Source organism: Candoia aspera, chromosome 2 (assembly GCF_035149785.1).
Source record: "Candoia aspera isolate rCanAsp1 chromosome 2, rCanAsp1.hap2, whole genome shotgun sequence".
Lineage (NCBI taxonomy): Eukaryota > Metazoa > Chordata > Lepidosauria > Squamata > Boidae > Candoia > Candoia aspera.
In genome coordinates, this window is record NC_086154.1 from 107884802 (window position 1) to 107903556 (window position 18755).

Sequence of the window (18755 nt, forward strand, 5' to 3'; positions counted from 1 at the left end):
TTTAGCTCTATGTCCCTGACATCTCGTTTGGTGCTAGAAAACAGCTTTTGCTGGATCTTTAGCAGTCCAAATCAAGAAGTTTCAAGGGGACCCAATGATGTCAATACTATGGGTCTGAGTTGAAGAAGGACAATTACACAATAAACATTTATCTGAGAGCAGCTGAAGTCTACATTAATAGCAATAGTCTCTGTTTCCTTCAGTTCTCTTCTTGTTTTCCTCTACATTTCTCACCAGGCCTAACCAATTAATAGCTAAGTAATTTATGATTTGGTTGCAACTAATAAATCCAAGATCCATTATGCCATGGATCATCAGGGCCCTGAGACTATGTCCATGGATCTCCAAAATAAAATAGGACATAGATTTTCTTTTTCAAAAATATTCTTAAGAGGGAAAAATGCCCCAGAATTCATGAAACTACCAAATCTCACATTTTGTATTCTGATATGGGTTTTTTTGAGATCTACCATGGCAGCAGTGAAATATAAATTTACTCCAACACTTTTTTGCTCAGATGATGGTGTTTCAGCTACAACTCATTTGGATTACTGCAATGTGCTCTACATGGGACTGCCCTTAAGGACCACCCACAAGTTACAACTAGTCCAGAATGCAGTTGTGCATGTAGTGTTGGGCGCCCCTAAGTTCACCCATTTTACACTCTTATTTGATCATTAAACTTTGCTTTGTTTATTTGCCTACCTAACAATTTACGATGGGCTTGTTGTGTTATTTCTTAAAATATGTATTTATATTATTTATATTTATTCCTAAATAAATTTATTCCAGCATGGCTTCAAAGTCATTTCAACAGAAAACAGAACCCAAAAAAGAAAAGAAAAAAAGAAAAATCACGGATGAAGGAAGAGTATTCAACGAAAAATGGACAGATGAGTACTTTTTTGTCGAGACAAATACTAAGGCACTATGCTTAATTTGTAGGAAAAATGTGTCAGTTTTCAAAGACTACAATTTGAAACGGCATTATATAGAAAATCATGCTGCCAAATTCGACATGTATCAAGGAATTTGTCGTAAAGATTGAAGCCAATTTAGTGGCCTGCTAGAACCACTAAAATGGAGCAGAGCTTATAACACAGCTGAGAAGCTGGCACAGAAAAAGAAAATTATTTTAGATAGCTTCAATGAGCACATCAGAGAAACACAGATTATTAATCTTACACGTTCAGCCCTCCCAAGCATAAAGAATCACATGCTTAGACATATCAGGTTAAGAAGTAAAAAGAATCATACTGACTTTATTTTTTGTTGTTCTGTTACATCCATCTTGGTGGAAAAGATGAAGTTCCTTTGTTCTTTTTTCCTTTCTAAATACTTAGTTTGCCCTAAACTCTCAGCCCTACAGCTGCCAAGAGCTGTGTGGAAGAAAGGGGCAGAATCCTTCATCAAGGCCCGAGCACATGGCCCTGATGAATGGAGAGCAGAGCAGCATGCTTGCTTCTCCCTGAGTGGAAGAAGGGGAAAGAGAGAAAGAGGAAGTGGGAGTGGCAACAAACAGCTTCCTCAGAGTTGCATTGTGGGACAACTCAATTTACATGCTAATTCACATGTTAATGAGGCATGCTGGATTGCCAGGACTTCCAACAAAGATAAATTAGTGGAACTGAAAAAAGGTCTGTCATCTCAACAATGTTTTTTTTTAAAAAGTCACAACTCAAAAGGACTCTATTATAAAAGCTAGTTATTTGGTAGCAAATCTAATTGCAAAAAATTCAAAACCATTTACCAATGGTGAGTTTATTAAGCAATGTATGGAAAGTATGGCAGATATAATTTGTCCTGATAAAAAAAGCGATTCTTCTAAAATCAGTTTGTCTCACCAGACTATAGTCAGGCAAATTGAAGAAATAGGAAAATCTATCGAAAGAGGTTTGAAGAGTAAAGCTGCTAATTTCAAATTTTATGCTTTGGCGATGGATGAAAGTACTGATGCTACAGATACAGCTCAACTTGCCATTTTTATTAGAGGTATTGATAACGAATATAATGTCACTGAAGAAATGGCTTCTTTGGTGCCATTAAAAGACACAACTAAATCTCTTGATTTGTATGAAGCAGTAAAAATGACATTAAAGCGATTTTCTTTAACCACTGTCAACATGTCCGGTATATCTACTGATGGTGCCCCGGCGATGGTTGGTAAAAGTGAGGGACTTACAAAATGACTGAAGATGATGCAAGTGCCGCCAGCAACTCACATTTGATGAAGTATCACTGCATTCTACATCAAGAAAATTTATGCGCAAAAGCTTTAAAAATGGATAATGTCATGCAAATTGTCATCAAAGCAGTGAATTTCATAAGGGCCAAGAGACTGAATCATTGCCAATTCTGGGAGTTCCTTAAAAGGAACAGGATGCTGATTATGGGGACATCATTTACTTTTCTGAAGTACGGTGGCTAAGTTGGGGTAAAATGCTGAAAGGATTTTATGATTTGCGAAATGAAATCAAGTCGTTTATGGAATCAAAAAGAAAATTTGTGCCAGAACTTTAAGGTGAAAAATGGCTCACAGATTTAGCATTTTTGGTGGATTCGACTGCTCAAATAAATGAGTTAAACATGCATCTTCAAGGTGAAAACCAACTTACCACTGCAGTGTTTCAAACCATAACAGCATTTGAAATGAAACTTAAAGTATGGCAAGCTCAAGTTATGGAAAATAATTTTATACATTCTAATACGTTGGCTGAACAGAGTCCCGTGAACAACGAGAAATATGCAGACTTGCTTTTTGGTTTGATACAAGAATTTGAGAACAGGTTTCAAGATTTCCAGAAAAATCATCAATATTTTGGTATGTTTTCGACTCCATTTTCAGGTGACATAACTACATTACCCCCGAATTTTCAAATGGAATGCATAGCGTTGCAATCAGACATTCAACTCAAAAGAAAAATTGATCACGTCTCTCCACTGGACTTTCATAAGACCTGTCTTCCCAGAGAAAAATATCCCTCGCTTCACAATCACGCCTTATTCATGACATTGCTTTTTGGCAGCACGTACATTTGTGAGCAACTATTTTCAAGGATGAAGCACATGAAGATTAGAATTGAAATTTCTGACGAGCACCTTGAGAACTCACTGAGAATTGCAACCACTTTCATTGAACCGGACACTGATGCATTAGTTTCACAAAAACCATGCCAAATATCCCACTAGTTTTATGTTGCCCTCTTTTTAAAAATTTTATAATAAAAATACTTTTTAAAAATGAAGTTTTATTACTTACATACATTAACCGTATTACATATTTTATGTGTGGCCCAAGACAATTTCTCTTCACTCAGTGTGGCCCAAGGAAGCCAAAAAGGTTGGACACCCCTGCCTTAGAACATTTCCCCCTATAAATTGGGGTTGGGGTGGGCCAGATGGTCTACAAAACACTTTCAAACATCAGAATAAGGCCTGCAGAATTAGGAGATACGAGACTTTGCTGGTCTTCTGCTTTCTCATTAGTATGCTCAACCTTATAGCTCACAAAGTGATTGAGTTTATGGATCAAGAATTCATATTTATAGAAAAAATAGTATGTATTGCCTTTCAGTCCACATAAGGATTTCAATAAATCACAATTTTATCCAGGGAAACCAAACTTCTTTTAATACTGGTTTTACGGATTACTCTTCTCTCCCCTTCCCCCTTCCTCACTCTGAAATGAGCTTTAAAAAAAAGCTGGCAACATTAATGTATAATTCAGAACTTGTTGAAAGAAAATTAATCTTGAATGTAAAACCCATTTACAAAGAGGCCGGGGGCTGAATCTTTCTTTGTGTACCTCCTGAAGAGGCCCTCTTCTTTGTTATCACTAAATTAGCAGATAGTAGGCCTTGCCTTCCCCAAGAGACAATCCATCTAGTTATAAAAGCATCCCTGTTATCATCATCATCAACACCACCAAATGTTCTTGGATGGTGAAGTTGATGGAGTTGGTTTTGACTTTGTTCTTTCTCTTTTTTCCACTCTGTTCTTCTATTTTACTTTCTATCATCATCATCATCATCTGTTAGCTTTTATCTTTTAGTTTGAAAATCTAATAAAGTTTAATTTTTAAAAAAAATCATCACCAAATGTTCCTTTGTATAATTCAGACAGAACAGAAGGAATTCCAAGTGGATTGATCTTTGATCCATAAACTCAATCACTTTGTGGGCTATAAGGTCGAGCATACTAGAAAGTGATCCTTGGCACGTTATTGATAATAACAAACCCTGTCGAGTGTAAAGAGACTTGATTCCTAGCAAGCATACTGCATGCACATGACCTGAGATGCAAAATCCATTCCTGGAGCCATTTCACAATTTATATGGTAGATTAGTTTCCATGATATCCATTTACAGAACACTCACATTGTTGCTGTTGTTGTCTTTCTTCGCTGCCAACTATCCAAATCTCTAATATGACTTTGCAGAACATGCTGTGGAGAGTCAACAAACAAGCCTTCCTGCATACATTTCCAGATAGACATCTCCTTTTCAAATGTTGTAATGTATTGTGACAGGAGTGAAAGGCCTGTCTGGAAAATCAATCTGCCTTCTGAAATCCAGAGTGGCTTTTGGCCTGGAAGAGGGCAGGCTGCTCTGCCACCCTCCACACTGTGCTGTCACGCTTCCTTTGACATGGTCTCTCCTTCCTTTTCTGTCTAAAGTCAAATGGGCATGAATTCTCTAATTGCTCTTCCTGCCTTTTGCCATCTCCTCCTGGTCCAACCTACTGGAAAAGCTCTAAAAACTCCCAAGGCTTCACAGCTATTTCACGCCATCCCCCTTTAACGTCCTGGGGAATTTGCTTCTTCCATTTAGCAGAATGGGCTGTGGGGCCTTTTAAAAATAGCCCATCTGTTTGCCCCTCCTGGGGACCATCTGCCCGAGTTCTTCATCTCCACTCCTCGGTGCAACCCTGATCTTGCAGAACAGGTCTCTAACTTCTACAGTCCCTCCGGGGCTTCAGGCTGCTTTCTGGGACCAGACCAGAGAGCTCTATTTATAGCTGTAATGTTTCACCAGGCTGACATTTATGTGGGAATAAGATCAGCAATCCTAAACCACCATCCAGGAGAAGGGTGCCAGGGGAAATGGGTTTCTTAGCCTGGCTGTGCTGCTGCCCTGTTTAATGAAATCCTGCACTCCCAACATCCCTGGCACATGTTTATGCTTTGGGAAAGCAATAAAACAAAAGTATCCCACTGGCCAGCCAAATGTAAGCAGAAATGTTTCCTTGCTGCGTATTGTATACTATGGAAAGACAAATGACCGAGGGATGCTCTTCCCCTGGGCTCCTCTGGTGTTGGGAGAGAAAAAGAAACAATGGCTAAATGCCGGCAGGGGGATTGTGAAGGGATCTCTGCAGAGTTCAGCCCAAAGGAAGGGGCTGCCTCCCTCCTGCCTGCCCACCCAGCTTTTAACGTGGAGACAAGGGGAAAACAGTCCCTAAAACTTGGTTTGCATGTAGAAAGTCTCTAGCTGAGTCCTTGGCATGTTCAACTGAACAGTAACAGAAAAGTTGCATCTCTGCCCAAGACCCCGGAGAGCTGTTATCATGGGCCAGATAGACATATAGCCAAGGTTTGCTTGTCAAGCAAAGCTAGGAAAATGAAACAGCTTGTGCTTTTCACTTTAATATACTTTTCCAAACAAGATTCAAACATCAAAAAGTGCTGCTTTTGCACAGCATCATTCATCAGTCCAAAGGACAAAGCCCCAGCCACAAAGTAGGGATAGCCATGGGATTCGAACCCACACCACTGGAGCGACAGGAGGTACTGTGGCTACCAGATAACAACTCTTTGGTGCCATCTACTGGTTATCTGGATTTTTACTACCCAAATCTGGTAGCCCTACCCAAGATTCCAGGTGTTGCTGTTCTTCAAATTTTAGCAGCTGACTCCAGCTTAGCTAATGGGGAGGGAGGGAGGCTGGGATTTGTAGTTTGATAACATCAGGAGGGCCACAGATTGCTCACCGCAGTATAACAGTCTAGTTCACACATCATACTTTGATTAATTGAACAAGGTACCATTAGCAGTTTATTATAAACTGGGGCCACACTTACATTTTAAGGAAGCCAGGTGCAAACTGGGCAGGGCATACCACTGTGTAAGCAGGGCAGAGATCTTTATTTCTTTCCACTGGTTGGTGGGAATTGGGGAATCAGGTTTATTTGTATCTAAACCATGTTAAACCTCTTCGTAGGGTTGGCATGACAATATTTGAATTTCCGGTCTCAAATGGCTGAAATCTTGAAGCCTTCAGCTCATGGTCAGAGGGGCTCAAGTATAGTCCTGTGCTGGAAGTTGCCCACCCCTGGACAATATCATGACCATGAGTTTCCAAACTTCAGTGGCTAAGACCATATTGTGATGAACGCCTACCCAAGTTTCCAACCAGACTCACACAAGAAGCTTATGGATATCTGATTTATTACTGGGTAGTATGCAGGTTCAAGAGCAAAGCTGAGAATGGCAAAAGTGCGGGTCTTTCAAACAATTAAAGCTTAGAAAAGTTCCAGTCCCTCCCCCGAGTCAGTAAGAGTCCACTCCCCACAGCCTGCAGGTGTTCCTAACAGGATACACTGAGCCAAAAGTAAACAAGCTACTTTTTTACTTAGTTCAGTGTCTAAACCAAATCACAGCTTCCTATGTTCCTCAGCCAGAGTTTACTGAGCTGCTGAAAACCCTGCTTTGACAGCAGTGTGATAGTGTTAACTTGCAGGTGGATAAAACAGTCCTGCTTCCTCTTTCTCCCTTCCCACCTCCACTGAATTCCCCTTAGCGAACTGGCCATCTTGGAGGCATGGAGCAATATCCTGCAACTCTACTTGTCAAGAAAAGGTCTCGTGACAGCAGGGTGGACTGCTGGTGTTCTAGAACTCCAGGCTAGCCATGCTACTCAGCTGGGGGTTAAGTGGCTCAGATTTCCCAGAATTCCTTGGGCAAGAGAAATGCCAAGGTCTGTGGGTCAACATGCCCTTAGCCCATATTATTCTTCCCCAGTTAGGCTGTGGATGATGACTGTTCATAGTCCAACACATCTCAGAGAGCATCATGGCTTATGATTCTATGTTATCTATATACTACTAAATCTCTCCTGTTGTCTGTGTGTAACCTTTAACTGGGCAAAACAATGCATCATAGGCCAACAATTTTTGAACCAAAGTACCTCAGATGGGCTAACTTACAGAATGCATCCAAAATCCAGGATGCATGACTCCCGTGGAACTGAAATTTGGCAAATATTATAAAATATTTTATGACATAAAACTTATCATAGAACAGTTTATGACATAATACAATATGTCATAAAACATTTCCTGAGGTCAACTCCTGATATTTGACTGTGCTAAACAGTTCAATATGAATGACATGGTCTACTTGCAAGCCAGATAATCTCTGAATATCTTCCTGAATTTTTAAGAATTTTTCCAGTGAAGGCAGTACATTAGAAGCTCTGCCATTGTTGAAGGCATTGAGGAATCTGGTAAGGAAATATCTCTGAAGCAATGACCCAATAGGTCACAGGTTGTCTAGTTACTTCTATTCTTTTGCTGAACACAGAGAAATGAAAACTCTCTTTCACCCTCACCTACACACATTTAGTTTCTGGTATTATTTAGAATCTCCACAAATCTCTTGGATTTAGGAAATGACCACAATATACATGCACCAGGTGCAGCACAGTTCTGTGATGTTCTGCCTTAGCTCATCTTGCTTCCACATGGCAACCTTCACTCTCAAAGCTCAGCCTCCCCACCATTTGCTACAAGAGATTCAAGTAAGTAACACATTTTCTTCCCTTCTAGAGCAGGAACAAAATCAACAAAATAAATAAATGCCCACCTATCTCATGCCCAAGATACCTTCCACTTGAAGGATCAAACCTCTTTTTGCTTCTCTGTTTTGGGGAGGGGGAAGCTTTGTTTGCAACGCACTGCAGGAACTGAGCCCTGAATTCTTCGACTGTACGTTGTCTTTGATGTCCAGTTGCACTGCTCCTTAAAGGCAGTGTGGAAGAAAGAGAGCCACAAGGAGATCAGAAATAACTAGATTTCCACTTTGCAAGCCAAGGGCTGGCTCCCACTCCCTGGGGCTAGATACTCTGCAGGAATGACTTCAGAGGAAGGCAGTCATCTTTTCCCTCGGGAGAAACCTATCTCAGAGCCACCAAGGCTGCAGGCCAACCCCCAGCCCCAACTATGCAGGCCAACCCCCGAACTCCCAACTATGCAACTAGTACAACATTGTGGACATGAATGCTCTGGCCACTGCCAGCTATGGAACAGAGGTTGCTTTGCCCTGGCTTAGAAATTCAAAATCTAGAAACCTGCAACAAGCTGGAACACTTACTGTTTCAAGTCTTAAATTCAAGGGAATTCCCTTTTCACATTGGCCTGACTAGTCCTATATGCTTTTTAAATTGAGTGAGCAGGATTTCCTTCCCACTCCCTCTCCCCACACAGTGTAAAAACAAATTCAGTGAGGCAAGGACAAGAAGCCCAGAAGGGGGGCACTTTGGATGAATGCAAGTTTTTGTGCCTCCCATTGGTCAGCTGGAAGGACCATTAGTGGCCTACTTGGGCATTCTCAGTATTGCAAGAATGGTAGCAATGAGGTCCCTCACAACAAGGCAGAGCCACAATGTTTGAGTTTGTAAGGTGAAACTGATGGCTGTGTAGAAGTGTCCTCACAGCATTCCTGGGAAGGGAAAAGAAGAAGGCCTAGACCAGTGTTTCTCAATCTTGACACCTTTACGATGTGTGGACTTGAACTCCCAGAATTCCCCAGACAGCCATGCTGGCTGGGGAATTCTGGGAGTTGAAGTCCACACATCTTAAAGTCGCTAAGGTTGAGAAACACTGGCTTAGATCCTCATGGGAAGCAGCTGTACTGCAGGCCCTCCCCACCAGCTCTGCCTTTGTTTTTAGAAGGGGAGTTCCTAGGAAGAGTAATTATGCTCCTCTGCCTGGTAGCCCAGGACTTTTGAGGAACCCTGCTACAAGCCCACTCCAACACAATGGTAACAAAAGAAGGGCACCCATTCTCTAAAGGCCTAGTTGTTGTGATACTGTAAAATTTCTATTTTTCTTATCTTGAGAGAGTTGTGTAAATGTAAATCTGCTCTGAGTTTGAAAGCAGGCTTTCTACTGGTGAGAATTTACTTATTTAGAAAACATTTTAAGAAAATGTTCTGGGAAAAGATGAACATTCATTTCTGTATCAAACCCTGGCTAGAAAAGGTCTATCTACAGGGCATTTATGTAACATGTCATCATAGCAAGAGAATAGAGCTTAGAAAAACAACCCTCTGAGTCTCTGAAGATGGAGTCACAGCAGAGTCACACTGCTCTCTACTGTTCAGAGAAGAAAGAACTGAAACATGAGAAGATTGTGTGCTGGATATGAACATACATAGGGCATTCTGCCACCCAGGGAAAGCAGAAGCATTAATGGAAGGAGCTGGGCTCCTATTCTCTAAGGGGGTGATGCAGAACAACTACCGAACACCCTGTCCTGCATGGGGAATGTGTTGTGAATGGACAATGAGGTTTTATTGAATGCATTGTTCCATGGCAAGCACTAGAACCCTCTGTTTTTTTTTTTCCATACAGAATTTGGTTCCTATGTTTTTCCTTCTCTGGACAGTTGAAGCAAATCACATTTTCTTGTTTTGCTTCATTCTACTTCTTCTGTTACTACTGTGTGAAGCATATGGAGTCTTACACAATTATGCAGAAAACACTGAGAAGTCTCTGTTCCAGTTTAAAATAAACAATGAGGAAAATGTCATGAAAGGAAGATAGGAGGACAGTGGGAAGCCCTTGCAGAATAACCCTTTGCATGAGCAAGATGAGGTGTTTTTTTTTTTTTTAATCATATGGCATAGCAGTTCAGTGTTCATGCTGCTGTTTGCTTGCTGGGAAATCCTTGTGAGGTCCAGCAGCCAGATGTGTAGACTATTTAGCCATGACAAGTCACGTTGCCCGGGGTGCACCACGAGGAGGCTAGTCTATATTGCACCGAGTTGGGCTGAGAGAAGGTGACTGGCCCAAGGTCACCCAGCCGGCTTTCATGCCTAAGGCAGGACTAGAACTCACAGACTCCTGGTTTCTAGCCCACTGCCTTAGCCACTAGACCAAACTGGCTCTCGCTAGATGAGTTGATCTGACTCTTCTGTGGCTGCCTGGGTACTCAGTGTACCATAACTGCAGACTACAGAGATGGGATGTGGGGTGCCCACACTCCTAGGTATTTCTTCAACCTACCAAGAGACCTTTCCACTCGGGTGCAGGACCTCAGGACTGCTATTTGACCATAGAGATAGAATGATAATTCTCCTGGTGTATTGTTCATCCCACAACCTGGCAATCTCCCTACCTGTAAAAGGAATGTAGAGTTGACCTTGGGGAAGGTATGAGCTTGCTGTGAGGGGAGAAAGGAAGGAGTGAGCCTTTATGCGGGACTTGCAGAAAAGATTACCCAGGTCAGAGATAGAAGGAAGCATGAGAAAGAAACTCAAAGTCACCCTACCTTGATTTTGTTTAGTGTAAGATGGGATAGAGAGAAACTTGGAGAGGCTTTTAAGATTCTGTTGTTTTATCTTGCTATAATAAAGAACATTTCTGGAATCCCTGCCATTTGTTTCTTGACCCAGACTACCTTAAAGGGCTGACATCAATCTTGAACTCTTAGGTTCTCTCCTTTGACCTTAATGCAACCTCTCTTTTTTTCCTTTCCCTTTTATTGTGCCATTGTTGCTTTGATACTCAGAGGTTAAGGCAAAAGGAACATTCCTTCATTCCTGGAGATCCATGGAAGCTTTGTAACAAGAAAAATCCAATGGTTCAGCTTCATAGAAGCAAAGTAGCAATCTGTCAATTTAAAGATTTAGAAATTTTTTTAAAAGGGAGGGAAACTTTGCAGTACTGTGGGCAGAGGTAGGAAAACAAGGGGAGTGTTCCTCACTCTGACAGAGCCAAAACTGAAATGTGCCCACTGAGAAATGTAAGGGTTGAATGAAGCAATGAGTTTCTAAGGGGATGGGAAAACATAGGTGAAGACTCACCTATAGGTGAAGACTCAACAGGCCATTGTTGGCATAATCACAAGATAATTTAAATCTTGGCAGCTGCTGACCCATTATCAGACCCAAGATGTAGATACTAGGAAATCAGCTCCTCAGAAAGGCTAAACTACTTTTATTAAGGCTGGTTACAGTAACAGAATCTTCCAAGTCTGATTATGCTTTACCTCCACCCTTTCTTATACTCAGGTGAATTAGTGGGGTGTCTGTCTGGGACATTTTTACATTCCTCCATTGTTTCCCTCCTCGTTACTTTGGTAATGGATCTCTCCTCTCTCTGTCAAGGTGATCTTCCTTGTTCACCAGTGGAGAACATAGGAACCTGGCAGCCCAGGGCAGTGACCATCTGCTGGAGCTGCTGTGGAATGATGTCTCCCTAGAGGTTCATCCTGCCCCCACCCTTCTGACATTCCACAAACTGCTTTAGACCTGGTTTTCTCCCAGGCCCTGGGCTAGGGTGGAGGTTCCGTCCCTTTGGTTGGTTATTGGCTGCTTGGCTTTTGGGGTTTTGGTCTCGTCAGCTGTCTAATTTTTTTTCTTGATATATATTATTTCCTTTTTATTGTTATCTGTAAGTCACCCAGGGTTGCTATAGAACTGGGCAGCCTTGAAACTAAATGAATGAATGAATGAATGAATGAATGAATGAATGAATAGGGTGTGCCGAGTGCTGTGGCCACTCAGAGCTAGGGCTGTCACTACCTTGGAGCGAAGCACTGTAGACCCTCAGCTACAAAGGGCTTAAGATATTTTAGGATGGAAAATAGGAGCTTCAAAACATGGGCAGAGGGCATATTTGTGATGGACTGGGAGGAGATGGAGGGTGGTGTCATCTGTTCCTGCAGTCAGGAAGCAGTGAGTGGCTCATACCGGTGATGGGCAATGCAGCTGTGCCTTAAAGTCAATATATGTGCAAACCAGTGAGAAAAATAAAGGTAAAATGTGTGACACATCATGACACAAACCCCAGTCTTTTGCACTTGTATCATAAGACTGAACACAAGTACATAAGTCACATCATGATATAGGTATGTTTCATCATTTATCTCCCTTGCCCCCTCTATGGATACAAATCTGTTATGTGAGGTCTGGAAGGTGTGCCATCAGAACTCGAGATCTGGTTTTTCCTTCTTTAAAGCAGCTGCAGATGTGGGTGCAGGGATGCGCATGTGTATGCACAGAACCGGGATAGTGATGCTATTGAGACCATGTTCTTCCTCCAATCTTAATCATGTACAGCCCCTTCCCTTCCATTTGCCATTTGCTGATTCTGAAAAACCTAAGGTGTGATAAACTCTTACATCCTGAAGGAGTTCAACAATAACTCCTAGTGACTTTTAAGATAAATGTTTTATTCCACCAGCAGAATGCCTCATGTACTATCTATCTTCCCCATCAAAGAAAATACATTTCCCCCTTAGAAATCTGCCACATTACTACCATAAATCTAATAGAGGAAATTTCAACAGCACTCCACATATGCAGTCTTGCTGCAATGTTTTCCCTAAGGAGGGATTTCTTGCAAGCCCTCCATTCCTGGCTTTTCTGCACCTGTGCAAAGCTTCAGCATTTCATGCTGGCCTGAAAACAGAGGCCTGCAGCCTAAAGGCTTAGCTTGTCCCTCCATGTACATGGAGCTACCACATCCTGGTATTTGAGTATGCACTGCTTATAGCTGATCTTTCATTTTTCCTCCCCAGCACCATTCAAAATAACCTTTCTGCATGCAAATTTAGCACATACGCATGTTACATTTGCAGCCACTGAGAAGGCACTTGAAAAAATGCAAATGACTGAGTCCTAGGTAGTATTAAGCAGAAAAAAAGCTTCCTGATTTTTTTAAATTTCCTATTAGTTCTCATTTCATTTGATGAAAGCAAATTTGCTTCTGAAATGTCCATCAAAAGATAAAGGGATGTTAGTGAAATGCTTTTGGATGGACTGTGGTGTTCTTGTACTTTTTAGTTATGAGGTCACCAAAGATGGTTTTTCATTCTGCAATTCTCTCTCTAGCTGTCTGAAGTCTCCCTGGCTTCCCTTACATCAGTTAAATGCTAGGGAAAACATCACTAAAACTGCTCTCCTTTCTCAGGTAGAGGAAACTGGACAGCCAGGGAGGCTGCAGAATAATAGAAAGACGTCTAGCCAAAAACAACCACCAGAGTGGTAGCACCCTCCAGCAGTTATGTAAGTGCAAAAAATATCACCAAGATAATTCAAAAGAATTTCTCAAGCATCCTGAGAATAAGGGAGAAAAACAGGAGAAAAACATTTCTGAGAATGTACAACAGGGTTTCTCAGCCAGGGTTCCGCAAGAGGTCACTGGGGGTTCCCTGGGAGATCACAATTTATTTAAAAAATTATTTCAGATTTGGGCAACTTCACTTTAAAGAGGTTTCATTCTTTATTTTTAGTTTAAGAACTCTGTTAATGCATATATGCAGGCCTACACATGAACCGAATATAATAATTTTTTACCTTCTGGCCTGTGTTTGAGCCTGAATGTGCAGGGGTTCCCCGAGGCCTGAAAAATATTTCAAGGGTTCCTCCTGGGTCAAAAGGTTGAGAAAAGCTGATGTACAAGATGGATTTTGGCACAGTTAGTTCTACATCTATTTAAGTCTGTGTCTTAAAAGGAACTGGTACATTTGTAAATCTTTCCAGCAGATGGCAATAAAGTCAAAGAAAAATGCAAAAACTGTGTCACACCTAACTACTGTTTTCTTTAACAGCTGCCCATAATGGGAAAAACTGGTGGTGAACATGCACTCATTAATGGAGCTTTTTAAGTTTAATGTGCCCAGCATAGATCATGGGCTTATTGCAAGCATGGTAGAGTAGCTGTGGAGTCTCCTATACACCACCATGATCTGTGTGAGAAAAGAGAGGGAAGAAATACCCAGTTGTAATAAAATGAGGAAAGCTAAATCTAACCAATATGATCTTTATTAAACTGAAGTATTTCTTTCCTGTTAAGATTTATCTCTTTTTTATAATCAATGCTCTGCCAGCCACTTGACTAAAATTCCCTCTTGCTCTCTGCTAGAGAAGTAATCCTGAAAATTGTGTTTCTGTAGGAAATCCATTTTTAAAATTGAACATTTCAATTGGGTGGCTTGAGAGTTATCTTGGGCATTTTTAAACTGTCAGTCAGACAAACCTTTTTATTGTAGCTATAAGAAGCAGAGTTTCAGTGGCCTCTTTTTCTGTCGAATAAATTAAATAAGAGTGCCTAAGAGACATGGATTGGGTTGGTATTTTACATTAAGCCAGCTTGGTTTCAACCATGATTTGTTCAACAAGCCACAATTAGCTGGGCTGATGCAACACTGTGACTTAGCGTGATATGCAGACACAGCCAGGGGTTGCATTTTCAGGTCACATTAAACCAAGGTTGGGCAACCTTTTGGTGGTTGGTAGCCAGCCTTAATACTGTATAGGACAATGAGAACTGCAATGACGAAAGAGATGATAAGACAAGAGGCCATGTCATGCACATGGGTGGAGCCAGACCTTTTTCCTACTCCTGGATCGTGGGGGAAGTGAGTGGCATTGTCTTTTTCTCTATGATAAAGCTACAGCTTTTGTCATTCAAAATGGTGGAAGCCAAAACCTGCTGCTGATTTTTAACAACTGTGGTCAAAGGGCATGCTGTGAGTCACACACAAAAATAAAAAACGTAAAGAATTGAGGACTGCGTGCAGCCCTGGGGTTTCATAGTGGCAACATTGCCTATACCTGTGTGAAGCCTTAAGGCTAGTTTAGTGGCAAAACACCTGCTAGCCCTGCTCACAAGTGGTGCTGCCAATGAGCCATCCAGGGCTTGATTCCCCAAGCTTAGCACAGCATGTGTCTATGGCTTCCTCCAGTGCAAGGAAACCACATATCAAAGACATGGCTTGTTTTGTTTGTTAACAGTGCCAGACTCTTTTTTTTTTTGTGAATGAAGTCAGGATCTGATGTTTGTATATCATGCTAAATTTGGCTAGCTAAGCCTAGCTTGTTCCTGACCACATTTGCAGGCTATGTTTGTAAAAAGATATTTTCCTTGTCAGTTACTCTCCTCTGACACTTAACACTTCTCTGCTTTTAACCCAGGCTGCCACTTATGCACAGCAAAGAAAAGAGGACCCTATTTGGCATAAACTTGTGTATTCTCATGTACATGTAAACGTAACAGTGCAGATTTTATTTATTTATTATTCAAATTTCTATCACCGCCCATCTCTCCCTGAAAAGGGGGGACTCTGGGTGGTTTACAATAAAATTTTATTTTTCTAAATAGATTTAGAAAATTTTTATTTTTCTAAATTTCTAAAAAGATTTAGAAATAACTAATATACTTTAAAGGCATACTGTATATAATATACAGTGGCAGATGAAAGCTACATAAGCAGATGGCAGGAGGAATCCATGCAGGAAAAAAAAGACACTTCAAGTTGTGCTGTTTCCATGCTGTTTTCCTGACAGTGTTATGGAAGTGGTTTGTTCAAAATGTTTTTTCCAGTTTCCAGTCTAGCCAAGAGAGATGGTTTGGTGTGGTGGCGAAGGCACCAGGCTAGAAACCAGGAGACCTTGAGTTCTAGGCCTGCCTTAGGCACAGAGGCAGCTGGGTGACCTTGGGCCAGTCACCCTCTCTCAGCCCAGGAAGAAGGCAACAGCAAGCCACTTCTGAAATCTAGCCAAGAAAAATGCAGGGACTTGTCCAGGCAGCCATCAGAAGTCAAAACTGACTCAAAGGCAGGGGGAAAAAAAGTCAAGCCAATAGCACCGGAGTTCCCAGGCAATCCCCGTTCAAATGCTAAGCAGGAATAACCTTGTTTAACTTCAGAGTCCATATAAGGTTGATTGCAGCAGTCAGGAATGCTGTAGAACTTATTTTGCCTGGTATCACAAATCCTCTCACTGCAAAAGAGAGGAAAAACCTTGAGCCACTTGGGTCAGAAGTTATTTCTGAATCAAAAGATCGGAAAGTTTGTAACTTTTCACCAACTACTGGAAGCATGATTTCAGATGGAAATAAACTTAAAGGTTTTTCATTTTTTCCCTCTTCACTTGATGAGTGAGACAACCCACATACAGTAAGTACATTTTTCATTTATAGAGAATCGGGTTTGAGAAGAAGATAAATGCATGGTTTCTGAGGCTGCATGGCAGCTGGGTGTGTTATGAAAGCAGTATCTTTAAGATGAGATGAGCTCTTTAATTTTGATTCTGCAAATGAATGGAAGACCACAATTATCCTGATTAAACTAGGACATCTGAGAGAAAAGGCACCTCCATACGTGGCACTTGCCATCTGTAGGACCAACTATGCTATGGAAACATTGGAGCTCTGTGGAGCCTTGGAGCACACCATTTCTCATTTGTAGGAAGATCTGCCTCACCCACTCCTGGGTCCAGCACCCTCCCCCCCAGAAGTCATTTCACAGCAGTTTTAGATTGCATCTTGGCAGCCCCCACCCCAAACTGCAATGCTGACACTTTTTGCAAAGCCCCAAATGCCAAACAATATATGCTAAGAACACGGCTGGGGATTTCTGCATTCTCTTTGGGTCATCTGGAAGGTGAATTCATGACCTTAGGCGGCAGCATTCAAGGTTGACAACAGTGAGGCCAATTGAAAATGGCTTCTGAGACTTTGGGGGAAGAAGACAGCCATGGTAGGGAAGAGTCAGAAGTTGTCCGACTTTTAAAGACATTGTGTGAGATCAGGCTGTATATCCAGACACATTTTTTCCTCCTTGACCGGGTGGTTAGAAATGTTAAGGTATCTAGTGCTGGGTAAGTAGTAAGGCTACAGAAAATGGCAACTATGATTTAGTGTAAGCAAGCTAAAGTGATGGATAAAAATGGTTCATCCTAAATTTATGGAAACATGGGTAGTCTAGACCAGACTTTCTCAACCGTGGCACCTTCAAGATGCGTGGACTTCAACTCCCAGAATTCCCCAGCCAGCCAAAGTTGAAGTCCATACATCTTAAAGTTGCCAAGGTTGAGAAACACTAGTCTAGACAAACAGTGACTGAGTAGGAAGTGATTTGGAGATTGTGGTGCAGTCATCAGGATTGCTATGAAAGAAACAGTAAATAAAACTGCCTAGTCTGTAATCTAGGTTTCCTAGTTGGGGAATACAAAGTTCGCCTTCACACTGAGAATCCTGTGTCCAGCCCTGGTCACTATACTTCAAAAGATTTCTTCAGATTTCCCCTATGTGGAGAGTTACAACATTTGGGGCATTTTTTTTTACTTTCTTTAAAAAAATGAAATTACAATAAAATTTGTAGCTAACATACCTGTAATAAGAAACCAGCAAAAGAAATAGTGGAAGAACCCTGGAGGTTATAAGAAGGCAGACATCTAGACCCCTGTAAAATTCAGCCAGTGAAACAGATCAATTGGGCAATACAAGCCTCATCTTGAAGCACTGTAATCATTCCTACTACCTACACTGAGAATAAAATCTTCCCCTGCAGTGAATGGGAGCACTTTCTCCAACACAAATATACTAATAATCTAGTTTGAAATTCATCTTGGTACGAGTGATTCACATTCAGTAGGAATGATCCAGCTTGAGGGTGGTAGTGCGTGCATGCCTTTCAGTCAGTCTTGACTCCTGCAAGACTGCAGATAAGTCCCTGCAGTTTTCTTGGCAACATTTTTGGAAGTGGTTTGCCCTTGCCTGCTTCCTAGGGCTGAGTGAGAGCAACTAGCCCAAGGTCACCCAGCTAGCTTCGTGCCTAAGGCAGAACTAGAACTCACAGTCTTCCAGTTTCTAGCCTAGTGCCTTAACCACTACACCAACTGGCTAATCTCCAAGTTCATTCAGAAGTAAAGATGTATACGTATACGTGTATATATGTAGTAAGTCTATTTAAGAATGAATGCAGTCGAAGGAACTCCCTTCCGCCCAGCTGCACCCGGCCCAAGATGCCAGCCTACGCCTCCGCTTTCGAGAAAAGGAAGTCACTCCCCATGGCCGCATGAGTCCTCCACCTGCCTTACTCCAGAGAGAGGCGCTCCGCCTTCTCTCCCTCCGCCTATGGGGACGAGACTCCACCCCTTGTTACTTTCCCAGGTAGAGCGAAAAAATGAAGGCGGGCTGCGCTCGACTCTTCCTGCTTAGTTGCCGCGGTCTGACCGCGCTTTTGGCTGCGTGTGGGAGATAAGGAAAGGAGAGGAGGGCGCTCTGGAGTCCGGAGTGGACGATGGCTCTGACCTCGTGCGTAGGTCTTCGTGGCTCCTTCTTCTCTCGCTCGGTCGCTTCCTTATTTGATAGTTAATCGCGGCCGGGTTGGCTTGATCCGATCCTGCTTCTGGGTCCTTCGCCAGCACGTCCACGCCCTCTTCTACCGGCGGCACGCTGGTGCCAGGGCTGCTGCGAGCTGTGGATCTGAAGAGGGCAAACCGGGGGTGGATCGAAGACAGGGGAGAGCGATCGAGCGAGGGCGACTTTGCCCTGCTCCTCCGACCGCCGCCGTCTCAGCGAAACGTGCGCCGCCAAAAAGGAATTCACTTCTGCCGGGCGTCGCAAAGTGTGTGTAAGTACGGGAGCTCTCTGCCCTATGAGGGATGCCGCTCCAGTTTGGCTGTCTTCTTCCTGCCTACGAGGCTGCGTTATTCACATGCTTCCTCACGCTTAGTTTAGCAAGT

At 42.2% G+C, this 18755-nt stretch overlaps 1 protein-coding gene across 1 annotated transcript in view; it reads left to right on the plus strand.

Annotated features, from left to right (window-relative positions):
• The first annotated feature begins 18187 nt into the window (after positions 1-18187).
• The window catches only part of RHBDF2 (rhomboid 5 homolog 2), an 85162-nt gene continuing 84594 nt past the window's right edge, over positions 18188-18755 (plus strand). Inside the window, exon 1 of the mRNA XM_063293031.1 lies at positions 18188-18643. The gene's annotated coding sequence lies outside the window, so the exon portion shown is untranslated. The remainder of the gene's footprint in view (positions 18644-18755) is intronic.